Here is an 18,233-nt window from a genome sequence, read left to right on the forward strand (position 1 = left end):
TCCGTCTTTCAGATCTCACCTAGCACAAGTCTCTGTGGCTGAAGTGGCCTCTCTGCTTCAGCATCGTGCCCTCACTCAGCCATTAAAAATGTCACTCGGACTTCTGACATGCTGACATGAAATGTCAAGAGAGAGGGGCGGAGTGACGCTTAAGCCAGAGAGAAGATGAAAAGGGGGCGTGGCTGCGAAACGCTTGACAGCTGCACGATGCTCTCCATGTAAGGCGGGACCACAGGCTAAAGGACGCCTTTCGGCACATCAAGCTCTAAGCACACACCTGGAGGATGCGGGAATTGATCCTGCTATCTCCCACATGCAAAGCAAGCGCTGTACCATACAAGCCAACCCCCCTCGCTGGGACTTATGCCTCGGCGTCACCTAGTGCCGCTTGTTCCCCTCTTACCGGGCACAGTTCACTGCCCTTCGTCTTCAAGGCAGTCGTGTAATTGCAGCTTTCTTGACTTATTGATGAAGGTCTGACTGGACGAGCGAATGGCGCCTCTCCCCATCCTCAAGCTCGCTGACAGATTGAAATGGAAAGTGCTGCTGTGGCTCGTTGGTCTAGTGGTATGATTCTCGCTTAGGGTGCGAGAGGTCCCGGGTTCAACTCCCGGACGAGCCCTCGTGTGCTCTTTTCCTCCTCTTCCACAAGACTGGGAACTGATATCCACATCACTTCGCAGCGTCTGCTTATGGCAAACGATGGAATGTGACTAATGACTGAACGAGCCTGGTGAATTCTCATCACGTGGCACAATGAGAGCGTGCAGTCAGCTGTCCAACGCGGCAACCTCATTGCTCGTTCAAAAGAACACGTACTGAAAACTCATCACCACTGTGTCGTAGATGAGCACCGCGATCGCTTGTTGTCATGCGTCCTTACTTGGGAAATGCAGAAGCAAAAACTGCCCTCTCTCAGCCACCGAAACGTGTGCGGCTCGCCTTGCGCTCTCTGCGCCTCACATATTTGTCGAGCTGTCTGCTCTTCTTTCTGTTGAAGTAATCAAGTTACGGGGCGTCCTGCAGCCTATGATGTTCTCACTGAGAGCTTTCAAGATTTGAAGGAAAACTACGAGCTTGATGGCTCAAGTCGAACGAATGTGATTGTTAAGCAATCGATGATCAAAAGCACGTCTTCTAACAATTCGTGAGAGTATTATCAGCACTGTTTTCACTCGGATATACTTTTCACTTGCTAAGCTGACAAATTGGACGAGAAAATGCCGGAGACGCACTCAGTGCAGACTGAGGTTGGGAAGGAGGTGTGGCCCTTCAACGCTTGACAACTGAAGGACATTCTATCCGCAAAGGAGGAGCACCTGTCAGAAGTCGCAGAAGCTAAACAAGAGCACCGGGCTTCCGGAGATCCAAACTCAGACCTGGAGGATGCGGGCATCGATCCCGCTACCTCTTGCATGCTAAGCGAGCGCTCTACCATTTGAGCTAATCCCCCTCGCTTCATGCGTCTCGGCATCATGTCTTACCGCCTCTGCCCCTCTTACCGGGCACCGCCCACTGCCCTTGGTCTGCAAGGCAGTCCTTTCAAGTGCGATGACGACGCTGAGACCTTCGTTGCCTATTGTACGAGCTGAACTTTTGTGCTCATCAATTCAACGCTCTTTCCATCAACTCATCTTGTCTTTTGACGCTTCGTGTTTTGCGCTCCTTTGACTATCGGCATATCGGGTGACTGCAAACACTGAAGTTCTTGCTTACGGAGTGTGGAACATTGTTTTCAAGTGATCGCTGTTCTGTCATGTTGACGCCGAGTGAATCTTTCTTTGGCAACATGGGCAGGCTGACAGCAGTGCGAGCGAAAGTAATGGCAAATTTCTTAACTTATTTCTGAATGTGAATGTTCTTTAGAAAAGGGATGCGGCGTTGCTTCTCGCCCGTGTAAAGGTCACGCATGCCAGACGTGGTTATGAGCGAACAGTTGCCGCAAGTGTTTGAAAAGAGCAAGAGAGGAAGCAGCCCTGCCCCGTGTGAGGATCAAACTCAGGCCCTTCAGATGACGAGACTGACGCACTACCAATTACGCCAACAAGCCCAGCTGCAGTACCCACACCGGAAAGTTTGCCTCACATGGATTTCAGTCGCCCGTTCCCTAATCTTTAGACGCCCTCTGCTGAATGTTGCATTTGCCTTTTGATCTCACCGATACATTTTTGGTCTGTTTCTGTTGCGAGTCCGTCTTTCAGATCTCACCTAGCACAAGTCTCTGTGGCTGAAGTGGCCTCTCTGCTTCAGCATCGTGCCCTCACTCAGCCATTAAAAATGTCACTCGGACTTCTGACATGCTGACATGAAATGTCAAGAGAGAGGGGCGGAGTGACGCTTAAGCCAGAGAGAAGATGAAAAGGGGGCGTGGCTGCGAAACGCTTGACAGCTGCACGATGCTCTCCATGTAAGGCGGGACCACAGGCTAAAGGACGCCTTTCGGCACATCAAGCTCTAAGCACACACCTGGAGGATGCGGGAATTGATCCTGCTATCTCCCACATGCAAAGCAAGCGCTGTACCATACAAGCCAACCCCCCTCGCTGGGACTTATGCCTCGGCGTCACCTAGTGCCGCTTGTTCCCCTCTTACCGGGCACAGTTCACTGCCCTTCGTCTGCAAGGCAGTCGTGTAATTGCAGCTTTCTTGACTTATTGATGAAGGTCTGACTGGACGAGCGAATGGCGCCTCTCCCCATCCTCAAGCTCGCTGACAGATTGAAATGGAAAGTGCTGCTGTGGCTCGTTGGTCTAGTGGTATGATTCTCGCTTAGGGTGCGAGAGGTCCCGGGTTCAACTCCCGGACGAGCCCTCGTGTGCTCTTTTCCTCCTCTTCCACAAGACTGGGAACTGATATCCACATCACTTCGCAGCGTCTGCTTATGGCAAACGATGGAATGTGACTAATGACTGAACGAGCCTGGTGAATTCTCATCACGTGGCACAATGAGAGCGTGCAGTCAGCTGTCCAAGGCGGCAACCTCATTGCTCGTTCAAAAGAACACGTACTGAAAACTCATCACCACTGTGTCGTAGATGAGCACCGCGATCGCTTGTTGTCATGCGTCCTTACTTGGGAAATGCAGAAGCAAAAACTGCCCTCTCTCAGCCACCGAAACGTGTGCGGCTCGCCTTGCGCTCTCTGCGCCTCACATATTTGTCGAGCTGTCTGCTCTTCTTTCTGTTGAAGTAATCAAGTTACGGGGCGTCCTGCAGCCTATGATGTTCTCACTGAGAGCTTTCAAGATTTGAAGGAAAACTACGAGCTTGATGGCTCAAGTCGAACGAATGTGATTGTTAAGCAATCGATGATCAAAAGCACGTCTTCTAACAATTCGTGAGAGTATTATCAGCACTGTTTTCACTCGGATACTGTATACTTTTCACTTGCTAAGCTGACAAATTGGACGAGAAAATGCCGGAGACGCACTCAGTGCAGACTGAGGTTGGGAAGGAGGTGTGGCCCTTCAACGCTTGACAACTGAAGGACATTCTCTCCGCAACGGAGGAGCACCTGTCAGAAGTCGCAGAAGCTAAACAAGAGCACCGGGCTTCCGGAGATCCAAACTCAGACCTGGAGGATGCGGGCATCGATCCCGCTACCTCTTGCATGCTAAGCGAGCGCTCTACCATTTGAGCTAATCCCCCTCGCTTCATGCGTCTCGGCATCATGTCTTACCGCCTCTGCCCCTCTTACCGGGCACCGCCCACTGCCCTTGGTCTGCAAGGCAGTCCTTTCAAGTGCGATGACGACGCTGAGACCTTCGTTGCCTATTGTACGAGCTGAACTTTTGTGCTCATCAATTCAACGCTCTTTCCATCAACTCATCTTGTCTTTTGACGCTTCGTGTTTTGCGCTCCTTTGACTATCGGCATATCGGGTGACTGCAAACACTGAAGTTCTTGCTTACGGAGTGTGGAACATTGTTTTCAAGTGATCGCTGTTCTGTCATGTTGACGCCGAGTGAATCTTTCTTTGGCAACATGGGCAGGCTGACAGCAGTGCGAGCGAAAGTAATGGCAAATTTCTTGACTTATTTCTGAATGTGAATGTTCTTTAGAAAAGGGATGCGGCGTTGCTTCTCGCCCGTGTAAAGGTCACGCATTCCAGACGTGGTTATGAGCGAACAGTTGCCGCAAGTGTTTGAAAAGAGCAAGAGAGGAAGCAGCCCTGCCCCGTGTGAGGATCAAACTCAGGCCCTTCAGATGACGAGACTGACGCACTACCAATTACGCCAACAAGCCCAGCTGCAGTACCCACACCGGAAAGTTTGCCTCACATGGATTTCAGTCGCCCGTTCCCTAATCTTTAGACGCCCTCTGCTGAATGTTGCATTTGCCTTTTGATCTCACCGATACATTTTTGGTCTGTTTCTGTTGCGAGCCCGTCTTTCAGATCTCACCTAGCACAAGTCTCTGTGGCTGAAGTGGCCTCTCTGCTTCAGCATCGTGCCCTCACTCAGCCATTAAAAATGTCACTCGGACTTCTGACATGCTGACATGAAATGTCAAGAGAGAGGGGCGGAGTGACGCTTAAGCCAGAGAGAAGATGAAAAGGGGGCGTGGCTGCGAAACGCTTGACAGCTGCACGATGCTCTCCATGTAAGGCGGGACCACAGGCTAAAGGACGCCTTTCGGCACATCAAGCTCTAAGCACACACCTGGAGGATGCGGGAATTGATCCTGCTATCTCCCACATGCAAAGCAAGCGCTGTACCATACAAGCCAACCCCCCTCGCTGGGACTTATGCCTCGGCGTCACCTAGTGCCGCTTGTTCCCCTCTTACCGGGCACAGTTCACTGCCCTTCGTCTGCAAGGCAGTCGTGTAATTGCAGCTTTCTTGACTTATTGATGAAGGTCTGACTGGACGAGCGAATGGCGCCTCTCCCCATCCTCAAGCTCGCTGACAGATTGAAATGGAAAGTGCTGCTGTGGCTCGTTGGTCTAGTGGTATGATTCTCGCTTAGGGTGCGAGAGGTCCCGGGTTCAACTCCCGGACGAGCCCTCGTGTGCTCTTTTCCTCCTCTTCCACAAGACTGGGAACTGATATCCACATCACTTCGCAGCGTCTGCTTATGGCAAACGATGGAATGTGACTAATGACTGAACGAGCCTGGTCGTTCAGTCATTAGTCACATCGATCCCGCTACCTCTTGCATGCTAAGCGAGCGCTCTACCATTTGAGCTAATCCCCCTCGCTTCATGCGTCTCGGCATCATGTCTTACCGCCTCTGCCCCTCTTACCGGGCACCGCCCACTGCCCTTGGTCTGCAAGGCAGTCCTTTCAAGTGCGATGACGACGCTGAGACCTTCGTTGCCTATTGTACGAGCTGAACTTTTGTGCTCATCAATTCAACGCTCTTTCCATCAACTCATCTTGTCTTTTGACGCTTCGTGTTTTGCGCTCCTTTGACTATCGGCATATCGGGTGACTGCAAACACTGAAGTTCTTGCTTACGGAGTGTGGAACATTGTTTTCAAGTGATCGCTGTTCTGTCATGTTGACGCCGAGTGAATCTTTCTTTGGCAACATGGGCAGGCTGACAGCAGTGCGAGCGAAAGTAATGGCAAATTTCTTGACATATTTCTGAATGTGAATGTTCTTTAGAAAAGGGATGCGGCGTTGCTTCTCGCCCGTGTAAAGGTCACGCATTCCAGACGTGGTTATGAGCGAACAGTTGCCGCAAGTGTTTGAAAAGAGCAAGAGAGGAAGCAGCCCTGCCCCGTGTGAGGATCAAACTCAGGCCCTTCAGATGACGAGACTGACGCACTACCAATTACGCCAACAAGCCCAGCTGCAGTACACACACCGGAAAGTTTGCCTCACATGGATTTCAGTCGCCCGTTCCCTAATCTTTAGACGCCCTCTGCTGAATGTTGCATTTGCCTTTTGATCTCACCGATACATTTTTGGTCTGTTTCTGTTGCGAGTCCGTCTTTCAGATCTCACCTAGCACAAGTCTCTGTGGCTGAAGTGGCCTCTCTGCTTCAGCATCGTGCCCTCACTCAGCCATTAAAAATGTCACTCGGACTTCTGACATGCTGACATGAAATGTCAAGAGAGAGGGGCGGAGTGACGCTTAAGCCAGAGAGAAGATGAAAAGGGGGCGTGGCTGCGAAACGCTTGACAGCTGCACGATGCTCTCCATGTAAGGCGGGACCACAGGCTAAAGGACGCCTTTCGGCACATCAAGCTCTAAGCACACACCTGGAGGATGCGGGAATTGATCCTGCTATCTCCCACATGCAAAGCAAGCGCTGTACCATACAAGCCAACCCCCCTCGCTGGGACTTATGCCTCGGCGTCACCTAGTGCCGCTTGTTCCCCTCTTACCGGGCACAGTTCACTGCCCTTCGTCTGCAAGGCAGTCGTGTAATTGCAGCTTTCTTGACTTATTGATGAAGGTCTGACTGGACGAGCGAATGGCGCCTCTCCCCATCCTCAAGCTCGCTGACAGATTGAAATGGAAAGTGCTGCTGTGGCTCGTTGGTCTAGTGGTATGATTCTCGCTTAGGGTGCGAGAGGTCCCGGGTTCAACTCCCGGACGAGCCCTCGTGTGCTCTTTTCCTCCTCTTCCACAAGACTGGGAACTGATATCCACATCACTTCGCAGCGTCTGCTTATGGCAAACGATGGAATGTGACTAATGACTGAACGAGCCTGGTGAATTCTCATCACGTGGCACAATGAGAGCGTGCAGTCAGCTGTCCAAGGCGGCAACCTCATTGCTCGTTCAAAAGAACACGTACTGAAAACTCATCACCACTGTGTCGTAGATGAGCACCGCGATCGCTTGTTGTCATGCGTCCTTACTTGGGAAATGCAGAAGCAAAAACTGCCCTCTCTCAGCCACCGAAACGTGTGCGGCTCGCCTTGCGCTCTCTGCGCCTCACATATTTGTCGAGCTGTCTGCTCTTCTTTCTGTTGAAGTAATCAAGTTACGGGGCGTCCTGCAGCCTATGATGTTCTCACTGAGAGCTTTCAAGATTTGAAGGAAAACTACGAGCTTGATGGCTCAAGTCGAACGAATGTGATTGTTAAGCAATCGATGATCAAAAGCACGTCTTCTAACAATTCGTGAGAGTATTATCAGCACTGTTTTCACTCGGATATACTTTTCACTTGCTAAGCTGACAAATTGGACGAGAAAATGCCGGAGACGCACTCAGTGCAGACTGAGGTTGGGAAGGAGGTGTGGCCCTTCAACGCTTGACAACTGAAGGACATTCTCTCCGCAACGGAGGAGCACCTGTCAGAAGTCGCAGAAGCTAAACAAGAGCACCGGGCTTCCGGAGATCCAAACTCAGACCTGGAGGATGCGGGCATCGATCCCGCTACCTCTTGCATGCTAAGCGAGCGCTCTACCATTTGAGCTAATCCCCCTCGCTTCATGCTTCTCGGCATCATGTCTTACCGCCTCTGCCCCTCTTACCGGGCACCGCCCACTGCCCTTGGTCTGCAAGGCAGTCCTTTCAAGTGCGATGACGACGCTGAGACCTTCGTTGCCTATTGTACGAGCTGAACTTTTGTGCTCATCAATTCAACGCTCTTTCCATCAACTCATCTTGTCTTTTGACGCTTCGTGTTTTGCGCTCCTTTGACTATCGGCATATCGGGTGACTGCAAACACTGAAGTTCTTGCTTACGGAGTGTGGAACATTGTTTTCAAGTGATCGCTGTTCTGTCATGTTGACGCCGAGTGAATCTTTCTTTGGCAACATGGGCAGGCTGACAGCAGTGCGAGCGAAAGTAATGGCAAATTTCTTGACTTATTTCTGAATGTGAATGTTCTTTAGAAAAGGGATGCGGCGTTGCTTCTCGCCCGTGTAAAGGTCACGCATTCCAGACGTGGTTATGAGCGAACAGTTGCCGCAAGTGTTTGAAAAGAGCAAGAGAGGAAGCAGCCCTGCCCCGTGTGAGGATCAAACTCAGGCCCTTCAGATGACGAGACTGACGCACTACCAATTACGCCAACAAGCCCAGCTGCAGTACACACACCGGAAAGTTTGCCTCACATGGATTTCAGTCGCCCGTTCCCTAATCTTTAGACGCCCTCTGCTGAATGTTGCATTTGCCTTTTGATCTCACCGATACATTTTTGGTCTGTTTCTGTTGCGAGTCCGTCTTTCAGATCTCACCTAGCACAAGTCTCTGTGGCTGAAGTGGCCTCTCTGCTTCAGCATCGTGCCCTCACTCAGCCATTAAAAATGTCACTCGGACTTCTGACATGCTGACATGAAATGTCAAGAGAGAGGGGCGGAGTGACGCTTAAGCCAGAGAGAAGATGAAAAGGGGGCGTGGCTGCGAAACGCTTGACAGCTGCACGATGCTCTCCATGTAAGGCGGGACCACAGGCTAAAGGACGCCTTTCGGCACATCAAGCTCTAAGCACACACCTGGAGGATGCGGGAATTGATCCTGCTATCTCCCACATGCAAAGCAAGCGCTGTACCATACAAGCCAACCCCCCTCGCTGGGACTTATGCCTCGGCGTCACCTAGTGCCGCTTGTTCTCCTCTTACCGGGCACAGTTCACTGCCCTTCGTCTGCAAGGCAGTCGTGTAATTGCAGCTTTCTTGACTTATTGATGAAGGTCTGACTGGACGAGCGAATGGCGCCTCTCCCCATCCTCAAGCTCGCTGACAGATTGAAATGGAAAGTGCTGCTGTGGCTCGTTGGTCTAGTGGTATGATTCTCGCTTAGGGTGCGAGAGGTCCCGGGTTCAACTCCCGGACGAGCCCTCGTGTGCTCTTTTCCTCCTCTTCCACAAGACTGGGAACTGATATCCACATCACTTCGCAGCGTCTGCTTATGGCAAACGATGGAATGTGACTAATGACTGAACGAGCCTGGTGAATTCTCATCACGTGGCACAATGAGAGCGTGCAGTCAGCTGTCCAAGGCGGCAACCTCATTGCTCGTTCAAAAGAACACGTACTGAAAACTCATCACCACTGTGTCGTAGATGAGCACCGCGATCGCTTGTTGTCATGCGTCCTTACTTGGGAAATGCAGAAGCAAAAACTGCCCTCTCTCAGCCACCGAAACGTGTGCGGCTCGCCTTGCGCTCTCTGCGCCTCACATATTTGTCGAGCTGTCTGCTCTTCTTTCTGTTGAAGTAATCAAGTTACGGGGCGTCCTGCAGCCTATGATGTTCTCACTGAGAGCTTTCAAGATTTGAAGGAAAACTACGAGCTTGATGGCTCAAGTCGAACGAATGTGATTGTTAAGCAATCGATGATCAAAAGCACGTCTTCTAACAATTCGTGAGAGTATTATCAGCACTGTTTTCACTCGGATATACTTTTCACTTGCTAAGCTGACAAATTGGACGAGAAAATGCCGGAGACGCACTCAGTGCAGACTGAGGTTGGGAAGGAGGTGTGGCCCTTCAACGCTTGACAACTGAAGGACATTCTCTCCGCAACGGAGGAGCACCTGTCAGAAGTCGCAGAAGCTAAACAAGAGCACCGGGCTTCCGGAGATCCAAACTCAGACCTGGAGGATGCGGGCATCGATCCCGCTACCTCTTGCATGCTAAGCGAGCGCTCTACCATTTGAGCTAATCCCCCTCGCTTCATGCTTCTCGGCATCATGTCTTACCGCCTCTGCCCCTCTTACCGGGCACCGCCCACTGCCCTTGGTCTGCAAGGCAGTCCTTTCAAGTGCGATGACGACGCTGAGACCTTCGTTGCCTATTGTACGAGCTGAACTTTTGTGCTCATCAATTCAACGCTCTTTCCATCAACTCTTCTTGTCTTTTGACGCTTCGTGTTTTGCGCTCCTTTGACTATCGGCATATCGGGTGACTGCAAACACTGAAGTTCTTGCTTACGGAGTGTGGAACATTGTTTTCAAGTGATCGCTGTTCTGTCATGTTGACGCCGAGTGAATCTTTCTTTGGCAACATGGGCAGGCTGACAGCAGTGCGAGCGAAAGTAATGGCAAATTTCTTGACTTATTTCTGAATGTGAATGTTCTTTAGAAAAGGGATGCGGCGTTGCTTCTCGCCCGTGTAAAGGTCACGCATTCCAGACGTGGTTATGAGCGAACAGTTGCCGCAAGTGTTTGAAAAGAGCAAGAGAGGAAGCAGCCCTGCCCCGTGTGAGGATCAAACTCAGGCCCTTCAGATGACGAGACTGACGCACTACCAATTACGCCAACAAGCCCAGCTGCAGTACACACACCGGAAAGTTTGCCTCACATGGATTTCAGTCGCCCGTTCCCTAATCTTTAGACGCCCTCTGCTGAATGTTGCATTTGCCTTTTGATCTCACCGATACATTTTTGGTCTGTTTCTGTTGCGAGTCCGTCTTTCAGATCTCACCTAGCACAAGTCTCTGTGGCTGAAGTGGCCTCTCTGCTTCAGCATCGTGCCCTCACTCAGCCATTAAAAATGTCACTCGGACTTCTGACATGCTGACATGAAATGTCAAGAGAGAGGGGCGGAGTGACGCTTAAGCCAGAGAGAAGATGAAAAGGGGGCGTGGCTGCGAAACGCTTGACAGCTGCACGATGCTCTCCATGTAAGGCGGGACCACAGGCTAAAGGACGCCTTTCGGCACATCAAGCTCTAAGCACACACCTGGAGGATGCGGGAATTGATCCTGCTATCTCCCACATGCAAAGCAAGCGCTGTACCATACAAGCCAACCCCCCTCGCTGGGACTTATGCCTCGGCGTCACCTAGTGCCGCTTGTTCCCCTCTTACCGGGCACAGTTCACTGCCCTTCGTCTGCAAGGCAGTCGTGTAATTGCAGCTTTCTTGACTTATTGATGAAGGTCTGACTGGACGAGCGAATGGCGCCTCTCCCCATCCTCAAGCTCGCTGACAGATTGAAATGGAAAGTGCTGCTGTGGCTCGTTGGTCTAGTGGTATGATTCTCGCTTAGGGTGCGAGAGGTCCCAGGTTCAACTCCCGGACGAGCCCTCGTGTGCTCTTTTCCTCCTCTTCCACAAGACTGGGAACTGATATCCACATCACTTCGCAGCGTCTGCTTATGGCAAACGATGGAATGTGACTAATGACTGAACGAGCCTGGTGAATTCTCATCACGTGGCACAATGAGAGCGTGCAGTCAGCTGTCCAAGGCGGCAACCTCATTGCTCGTTCAAAAGAACACGTACTGAAAACTCATCACCACTGTGTCGTAGATGAGCACCGCGATCGCTTGTTGTCATGCGTCCTTACTTGGGAAATGCAGAAGCAAAAACTGCCCTCTCTCAGCCACCGAAACGTGTGCGGCTCGCCTTGCGCTCTCTGCGCCTCACATATTTGTCGAGCTGTCTGCTCTTCTTTCTGTTGAAGTAATCAAGTTACGGGGCGTCCTGCAGCCTATGATGTTCTCACTGAGAGCTTTCAAGATTTGAAGGAAAACTACGAGCTTGATGGCTCAAGTCGAACGAATGTGATTGTTAAGCAATCGATGATCAAAAGCACGTCTTCTAACAATTCGTGAGAGTATTATCAGCACTGTTTTCACTCGGATATACTTTTCACTTGCTAAGCTGACAAATTGGACGAGAAAATGCCGGAGACGCACTCAGTGCAGACTGAGGTTGGGAAGGAGGTGTGGCCCTTCAACGCTTGACAACTGAAGGACATTCTCTCCGCAACGGAGGAGCACCTGTCAGAAGTCGCAGAAGCTAAACAAGAGCACCGGGCTTCCGGAGATCCAAACTCAGACCTGGAGGATGCGGGCATCGATCCCGCTACCTCTTGCATGCTAAGCGAGCGCTCTACCATTTGAGCTAATCCCCCTCGCTTCATGCTTCTCGGCATCATGTCTTACCGCCTCTGCCCCTCTTACCGGGCACCGCCCACTGCCCTTGGTCTGCAAGGCAGTCCTTTCAAGTGCGATGACGACGCTGAGACCTTCGTTGCCTATTGTACGAGCTGAACTTTTGTGCTCATCAATTCAACGCTCTTTCCATCAACTCATCTTGTCTTTTGACGCTTCGTGTTTTGCGCTCCTTTGACTATCGGCATATCGGGTGACTGCAAACACTGAAGTTCTTGCTTACGGAGTGTGGAACATTGTTTTCAAGTGATCGCTGTTCTGTCATGTTGACGCCGAGTGAATCTTTCTTTGGCAACATGGGCAGGCTGACAGCAGTGCGAGCGAAAGTAATGGCAAATTTCTTGACTTATTTCTGAATGTGAATGTTCTTTAGAAAAGGGATGCGGCGTTGCTTCTCGCCCGTGTAAAGGTCACGCATTCCAGACGTGGTTATGAGCGAACAGTTGCCGCAAGTGTTTGAAAAGAGCAAGAGAGGAAGCAGCCCTGCCCCGTGTGAGGATCAAACTCAGGCCCTTCAGATGACGAGACTGACGCACTACCAATTACGCCAACAAGCCCAGCTGCAGTACACACACCGGAAAGTTTGCCTCACATGGATTTCAGTCGCCCGTTCCCTAATCTTTAGACGCCCTCTGCTGAATGTTGCATTTGCCTTTTGATCTCACCGATACATTTTTGGTCTGTTTCTGTTGCGAGTCCGTCTTTCAGATCTCACCTAGCACAAGTCTCTGTGGCTGAAGTGGCCTCTCTGCTTCAGCATCGTGCCCTCACTCAGCCATTAAAAATGTCACTCGGACTTCTGACATGCTGACATGAAATGTCAAGAGAGAGGGGCGGAGTGACGCTTAAGCCAGAGAGAAGATGAAAAGGGGACGTGGCTGCGAAATGCTTGACAGCTGCACGATGCTCTCCATGTAAGGCGGGACCACAGGCTAAAGGACGCCTTTCGGCACATCAAGCTCTAAGCACAGACCTGGAGGATGCGGGAATTGATCCTGCTATCTCCCACATGCAAAGCAAGCGCTGTACCATACAAGCCAACCCCCCTCGCTGGGACTTATGCCTCGGCGTCACCTAGTGCCGCTTGTTCCCCTCTTACCGGGCACAGTTCACTGCCCTTCGTCTGCAAGGCAGTCGTGTAATTGCAGCTTTCTTGACTTATTGATGAAGGTCTGACTGGACGAGCGAATGGCGCCTCTCCCCATCCTCAAGCTCGCTGACAGATTGAAATGGAAAGTGCTGCTGTGGCTCGTTGGTCTAGTGGTATGATTCTCGCTTAGGGTGCGAGAGGTCCCGGGTTCAACTCCCGGACGAGCCCTCGTGTGCTCTTTTCCTCCTCTTCCACAAGACTGGGAACTGATATCCACATCACTTCGCAGCGTCTGCTTATGGCAAACGATGGAATGTGACTAATGACTGAACGAGCCTGGTGAATTCTCATCACGTGGCACAATGAGAGCGTGCAGTCAGCTGTCCAAGGCGGCAACCTCATTGCTCGTTCAAAAGAACACGTACTGAAAACTCATCACCACTGTGTCGTAGATGAGCACCGCGATCGCTTGTTGTCATGCGTCCTTACTTGGGAAATGCAGAAGCAAAAATTGCCCTCTCTCAGCCACCGAAACGTGTGCGGCTCGCCTTGCGCTCTCTGCGCCTCACATTTTGTCGAGCTGTCTGCTCTTCTTTCTGTTGAAGTAATCAAGTTACGGGGCGTCCTGCAGCCTATGATGTTCTCACTGAGAGCTTTCAAGATTTGAAGGAAAACTACGAGCTTGATGGCTCAAGTCGAACGAATGTGATTGTTAAGCAATCGATGATCAAAAGCACGTCTTCTAACAATTCGTGAGAGTATTATCAGCACTGTTTTCACTCGGATATACTTTTCACTTGCTAAGCTGACAAATTGGACGAGAAAATGCCGGAGACGCACTCAGTGCAGACTGAGGTTGGGAAGGAGGTGTGGCCCTTCAACGCTTGACAACTGAAGGACATTCTCTCCGCAACGGAGGAGCACCTGTCAGAAGTCGCAGAAGCTAAACAAGAGCACCGGGCTTCCGGAGATCCAAACTCAGACCTGGAGGATGCGGGCATCGATCCCGCTACCTCTTGCATGCTAAGTGAGCGCTCTACCATTTGAGCTAATCCCCCTCGCTTCATGCTTCTCGGCATCATGTCTTACCGCCTCTGCCCCTCTTACCGGGCACCGCCCACTGCCCTTGGTCTGCAAGGCAGTCCTTTCAAGTGCGATGGCGACGCTGAGACCTTCGTTGCCTATTGTACGAGCTGAACTTTTGTGCTCATCAATTCAACGCTCTTTCCATCAACTCATCTTGTCTTTTGACGCTTCGTGTTTTGCGCTCCTTTGACTATCGGCATATCGGGTGACTGCAAACACTGAAGTTCTTGCTTACGGAGTGTGGAACATTGTTTTCAAGTGATCGCTGTTCTGTCATGTTGACGCCGAGTGAATCTTTCTTTGGCAACATGGGCAGGCTGACAGCAGTGCGAGCGAAAGTAATGGCAAATTTCTTGACTTATTTCTGAATGTGAATGTTCTTTAGAAAAGGGATGCGGCGTTGCTTCTCGCCCGTGTAAAGGTCACGCATTCCAGACGTGGTTATGAGCGAACAGTTGCCGCAAGTGTTTGAAAAGAGCAAGAGAGGAAGCAGCCCTGCCCCGTGTGAGGATCAAACTCAGGCCCTTCAGATGACGAGACTGACGCACTACCAATTACGCCAACAAGCCCAGCTGCAGTACACACACCGGAAAGTTTGCCTCACATGGATTTCAGTCGCCCGTTCCCTAATCTTTAGACGCCCTCTGCTGAATGTTGCATTTGCCTTTTGATCTCACCGATACATTTTTGGTCTGTTTCTGTTGCGAGTCCGTCTTTCAGATCTCACCTAGCACAAGTCTCTGTGGCTGAAGTGGCCTCTCTGCTTCAGCATCGTGCCCTCACTCAGCCATTAAAAATGTCACTCGGACTTCTGACATGCTGACATGAAATGTCAAGAGAGAGGGGCGGAGTGACGCTTAAGCCAGAGAGAAGATGAAAAGGGGGCGTGGCTGCGAAACGCTTGACAGCTGCACGATGCTCTCCATGTAAGGCGGGACCACAGGCTAAAGGACGCCTTTCGGCACATCAAGCTCTAAGCACACACCTGGAGGATGCGGGAATTGATCCTGCTATCTCCCACATGCAAAGCAAGCGCTGTACCATACAAGCCAACCCCCCTCGCTGGGACTTATGCCTCGGCGTCACCTAGTGCCGCTTGTTCCCCTCTTACCGGGCACAGTTCACTGCCCTTCGTCTGCAAGGCAGTCGTGTAATTGCAGCTTTCTTGACTTATTGATGAAGGTCTGACTGGACGAGCGAATGGCGCCTCTCCCCATCCTCAAGCTCGCTGACAGATTGAAATGGAAAGTGCTGCTGTGGCTCGTTGGTCTAGTGGTATGATTCTCGCTTAGGGTGCGAGAGGTCCCGGGTTCAACTCCCGGACGAGCCCTCGTGTGCTCTTTTCCTCCTCTTCCACAAGACTGGGAACTGATATCCACATCACTTCGCAGCGTCTGCTTATGGCAAACGATGGAATGTGACTAATGACTGAACGAGCCTGGTGAATTCTCATCACGTGGCACAATGAGAGCGTGCAGTCAGCTGTCCAAGGCGGCAACCTCATTGCTCGTTCAAAAGAACACGTACTGAAAACTCATCACCACTGTGTCGTAGATGAGCACCGCGATCGCTTGTTGTCATGCGTCCTTACTTGGGAAATGCAGAAGCAAAAACTGCCCTCTCTCAGCCACCGAAACGTGTGCGGCTCGCCTTGCGCTCTCTGCGCCTCACATATTTGTCGAGCTGTCTGCTCTTCTTTCTGTTGAAGTAATCAAGTTACGGGGCGTCCTGCAGCCTATGATGTTCTCACTGAGAGCTTTCAAGATTTGAAGGAAAACTACGAGCTTGATGGCTCAAGTCGAACAAATGTGATTGTTAAGCAATCGATGATCAAAAGCACGTCTTCTAACAATTCGTGAGAGTATTATCAGCACTGTTTTCACTCGGATATACTTTTCACTTGCTAAGCTGACAAATTGGACGAGAAAATGCCGGAGACGCACTCAGTGCAGACTGAAGTTGGGAAGGAGGTGTGGCCCTTCAACGCTTGACAACTGAAGGACATTCTCTCCGCAACGGAGGAGCACCTGTCAGAAGTCGCAGAAGCTAAACAAGAGCACCGGGCTTCCGGAGATCCAAACTCAGACCTGGAGGATGCGGGCATCGATCCCGCTACCTCTTGCATGTTAAGCGAGCGCTCTACCATTTGAGCTAATCCCCCTCGCTTCATGCTTCTCGGCATCATGTCTTACCGCCTCTGCCCCTCTTACCGGGCACCGCCCACTGCCCTTGGTCTGCAAGGCAGTCCTTTCAAGTGCGATGACGACGCTGAGACCTTCGTTGCCTATTGTACGAGCTGAACTTTTGTGCTCATCAATTCAACGCTCTTTCCATCAACTCATCTTGTCTTTTGACGCTTCGTGTTTTGCGCTCCTTTGACTATCGGCATATCGGGTGACTGCAAACACTGAAGTTCTTGCTTACGGAGTGTGGAACATTGTTTTCAAGTGATCGCTGTTCTGTCATGTTGACGCCGAGTGAATCTTTCTTTGGCAACATGGGCAGGCTGACAGCAGTGCGAGCGAAAGTAATGGCAAATTTCTTGACTTATTTCTGAATGTGAATGTTCTTTAGAAAAGGGATGCGGCGTTGCTTCTCGCCCGTGTAAAGGTCACGCATTCCAGACGTGGTTATGAGCGAACAGTTGCCGCAAGTGTTTGAAAAGAGCAAGAGAGGAAGCAGCCCTGCCCCGTGTGAGGATCAAACTCAGGCCCTTCAGATGACGAGACTGACGCACTACCAATTACGCCAACAAGCCCAGCTGCAGTACACACACCGGAAAGTTTGCCTCACATGGATTTCAGTCGCCCGTTCCCTAATCTTTAGACGCCCTCTGCTGAATGTTGCATTTGCCTTTTGATCTCACCGATACATTTTTGGTCTGTTTCTGTTGCGAGTCCGTCTTTCAGATCTCACCTAGCACAAGTCTCTGTGGCTGAAGTGGCCTCTCTGCTTCAGCATCGTGCCCTCACTCAGCCATTAAAAATGTCACTCGGACTTCTGACATGCTGACATGAAATGTCAAGAGAGAGGGGCGGAGTGACGCTTAAGCCAGAGAGAAGATGAAAAGGGGGCGTGGCTGCGAAACGCTTGACAGCTGCACGATGCTCTCCATGTAAGGCGGGACCACAGGCTAAAAGACGCCTTTCGGCACATCAAGCTCTAAGCACACACCTGGAGGATGCGGGAATTGATCCTGCTATCTCCCACATGCAAAGCAAGCGCTGTACCATACAAGCCAACCCCCCTCGCTGGGACTTATGCCTCGGCGTCACCTAGTGCCGCTTGTTCCCCTCTTACCGGGCACAGTTCACTGCCCTTCGTCTGCAAGGCAGTCGTGTAATTGCAGCTTTCTTGACTTATTGATGAAGGTCTGACTGGACGAGCGAATGGCGCCTCTCCCCATCCTCAAGCTCGCTGACAGATTGAAATGGAAAGTGCTGCTGTGGCTCGTTGGTCTAGTGGTATGATTCTCGCTTAGGGTGCGAGAGGTCCCGGGTTCAACTCCCGGACGAGCCCTCGTGTGCTCTTTTCCTCCTCTTCCACAAGACTGGGAACTGATATCCACATCACTTCGCAGCGTCTGCTTATGGCAAACGATGGAATGTGACTAATGACTGAACGAGCCTGGTGAATTCTCATCACGTGGCACAATGAGAGCGTGCAGTCAGCTGTCCAAGGCGGCAACCTCATTGCTCGTTCAAAAGAACACGTACTGAAAACTCATCACCACTGTGTCGTAGATGAGCACTGCGATCGCTTGTTGTCATGCGTCCTTACTTGGGAAATGCAGAAGCAAAAACTGCCCTCTCTCAGCCACCGAAACGTGTGCGGCTCGCCTTGCGCTCTCTGCGCCTCACATATTTGTCGAGCTGTCTGCTCTTCTTTCTGTTGAAGTAATCAAGTTACGGGGCGTCCTGCAGCCTATGATGTTCTCACTGAGAGCTTTCAAGATTTGAAGGAAAACTACGAGCTTGATGGCTCAAGTCGAACGAATGTGATTGTTAAGCAATCGATGATCAAAAGCACGTCTTCTAACAATTCGTGAGAGTATTATCAGCACTGTTTTCACTCGGATATACTTTTCACTTGCTAAGCTGACAAATTGGACGAGAAAATGCCGGAGACGCACTCAGTGCAGACTGAAGTTGGGAAGGAGGTGTGGCCCTTCAACGCTTGACAACTGAAGGACATTCTCTCCGCAACGGAGGAGCACCTGTCAGAAGTCGCAGGAGCTAAACAAGAGCACCGGGCT

At 51.1% G+C, this 18,233-nt stretch overlaps 9 non-coding genes across 9 annotated transcripts; all 9 read left to right on the forward strand.

Annotated features, from left to right (window-relative positions):
• The first annotated feature begins 550 nt into the window (after positions 1 to 550).
• trnap-agg (transfer RNA proline (anticodon AGG)) lies at positions 551 to 622 on the forward strand. Its single transcript has one exon. It is a non-coding gene; the product is annotated as a tRNA-Pro (tRNA).
• Positions 623 to 2,739: 2,117 nt separating this feature from the next.
• trnap-agg (transfer RNA proline (anticodon AGG)) lies at positions 2,740 to 2,811 on the forward strand. The gene has a single exon. It is a non-coding gene; the product is annotated as a tRNA-Pro (tRNA).
• A 2,122-nt stretch (positions 2,812 to 4,933) lies between these two features.
• On the forward strand, positions 4,934 to 5,005 carry trnap-agg (transfer RNA proline (anticodon AGG)). Its single transcript has one exon. It is a non-coding gene; the product is annotated as a tRNA-Pro (tRNA).
• Positions 5,006 to 6,481: 1,476 nt separating this feature from the next.
• trnap-agg (transfer RNA proline (anticodon AGG)) lies at positions 6,482 to 6,553 on the forward strand. The gene has a single exon. It is a non-coding gene; the product is annotated as a tRNA-Pro (tRNA).
• A 2,117-nt stretch (positions 6,554 to 8,670) lies between these two features.
• Positions 8,671 to 8,742, forward strand: trnap-agg (transfer RNA proline (anticodon AGG)). The gene has a single exon. It is a non-coding gene; the product is annotated as a tRNA-Pro (tRNA).
• A 2,117-nt stretch (positions 8,743 to 10,859) lies between these two features.
• trnap-agg (transfer RNA proline (anticodon AGG)) lies at positions 10,860 to 10,931 on the forward strand. The gene has a single exon. It is a non-coding gene; the product is annotated as a tRNA-Pro (tRNA).
• Positions 10,932 to 13,048: 2,117 nt separating this feature from the next.
• trnap-agg (transfer RNA proline (anticodon AGG)) lies at positions 13,049 to 13,120 on the forward strand. The gene has a single exon. It is a non-coding gene; the product is annotated as a tRNA-Pro (tRNA).
• A 2,116-nt stretch (positions 13,121 to 15,236) lies between these two features.
• Positions 15,237 to 15,308, forward strand: trnap-agg (transfer RNA proline (anticodon AGG)). Its single transcript has one exon. It is a non-coding gene; the product is annotated as a tRNA-Pro (tRNA).
• Positions 15,309 to 17,425: 2,117 nt separating this feature from the next.
• Positions 17,426 to 17,497, forward strand: trnap-agg (transfer RNA proline (anticodon AGG)). Its single transcript has one exon. It is a non-coding gene; the product is annotated as a tRNA-Pro (tRNA).
• The last annotated feature ends 736 nt before the right edge of the window (positions 17,498 to 18,233 follow it).

Source organism: Lepisosteus oculatus, chromosome 14, assembly GCF_040954835.1.
Source record: "Lepisosteus oculatus isolate fLepOcu1 chromosome 14, fLepOcu1.hap2, whole genome shotgun sequence".
NCBI classification, from domain to species: Eukaryota; Metazoa; Chordata; class Actinopteri; order Semionotiformes; family Lepisosteidae; genus Lepisosteus; species Lepisosteus oculatus.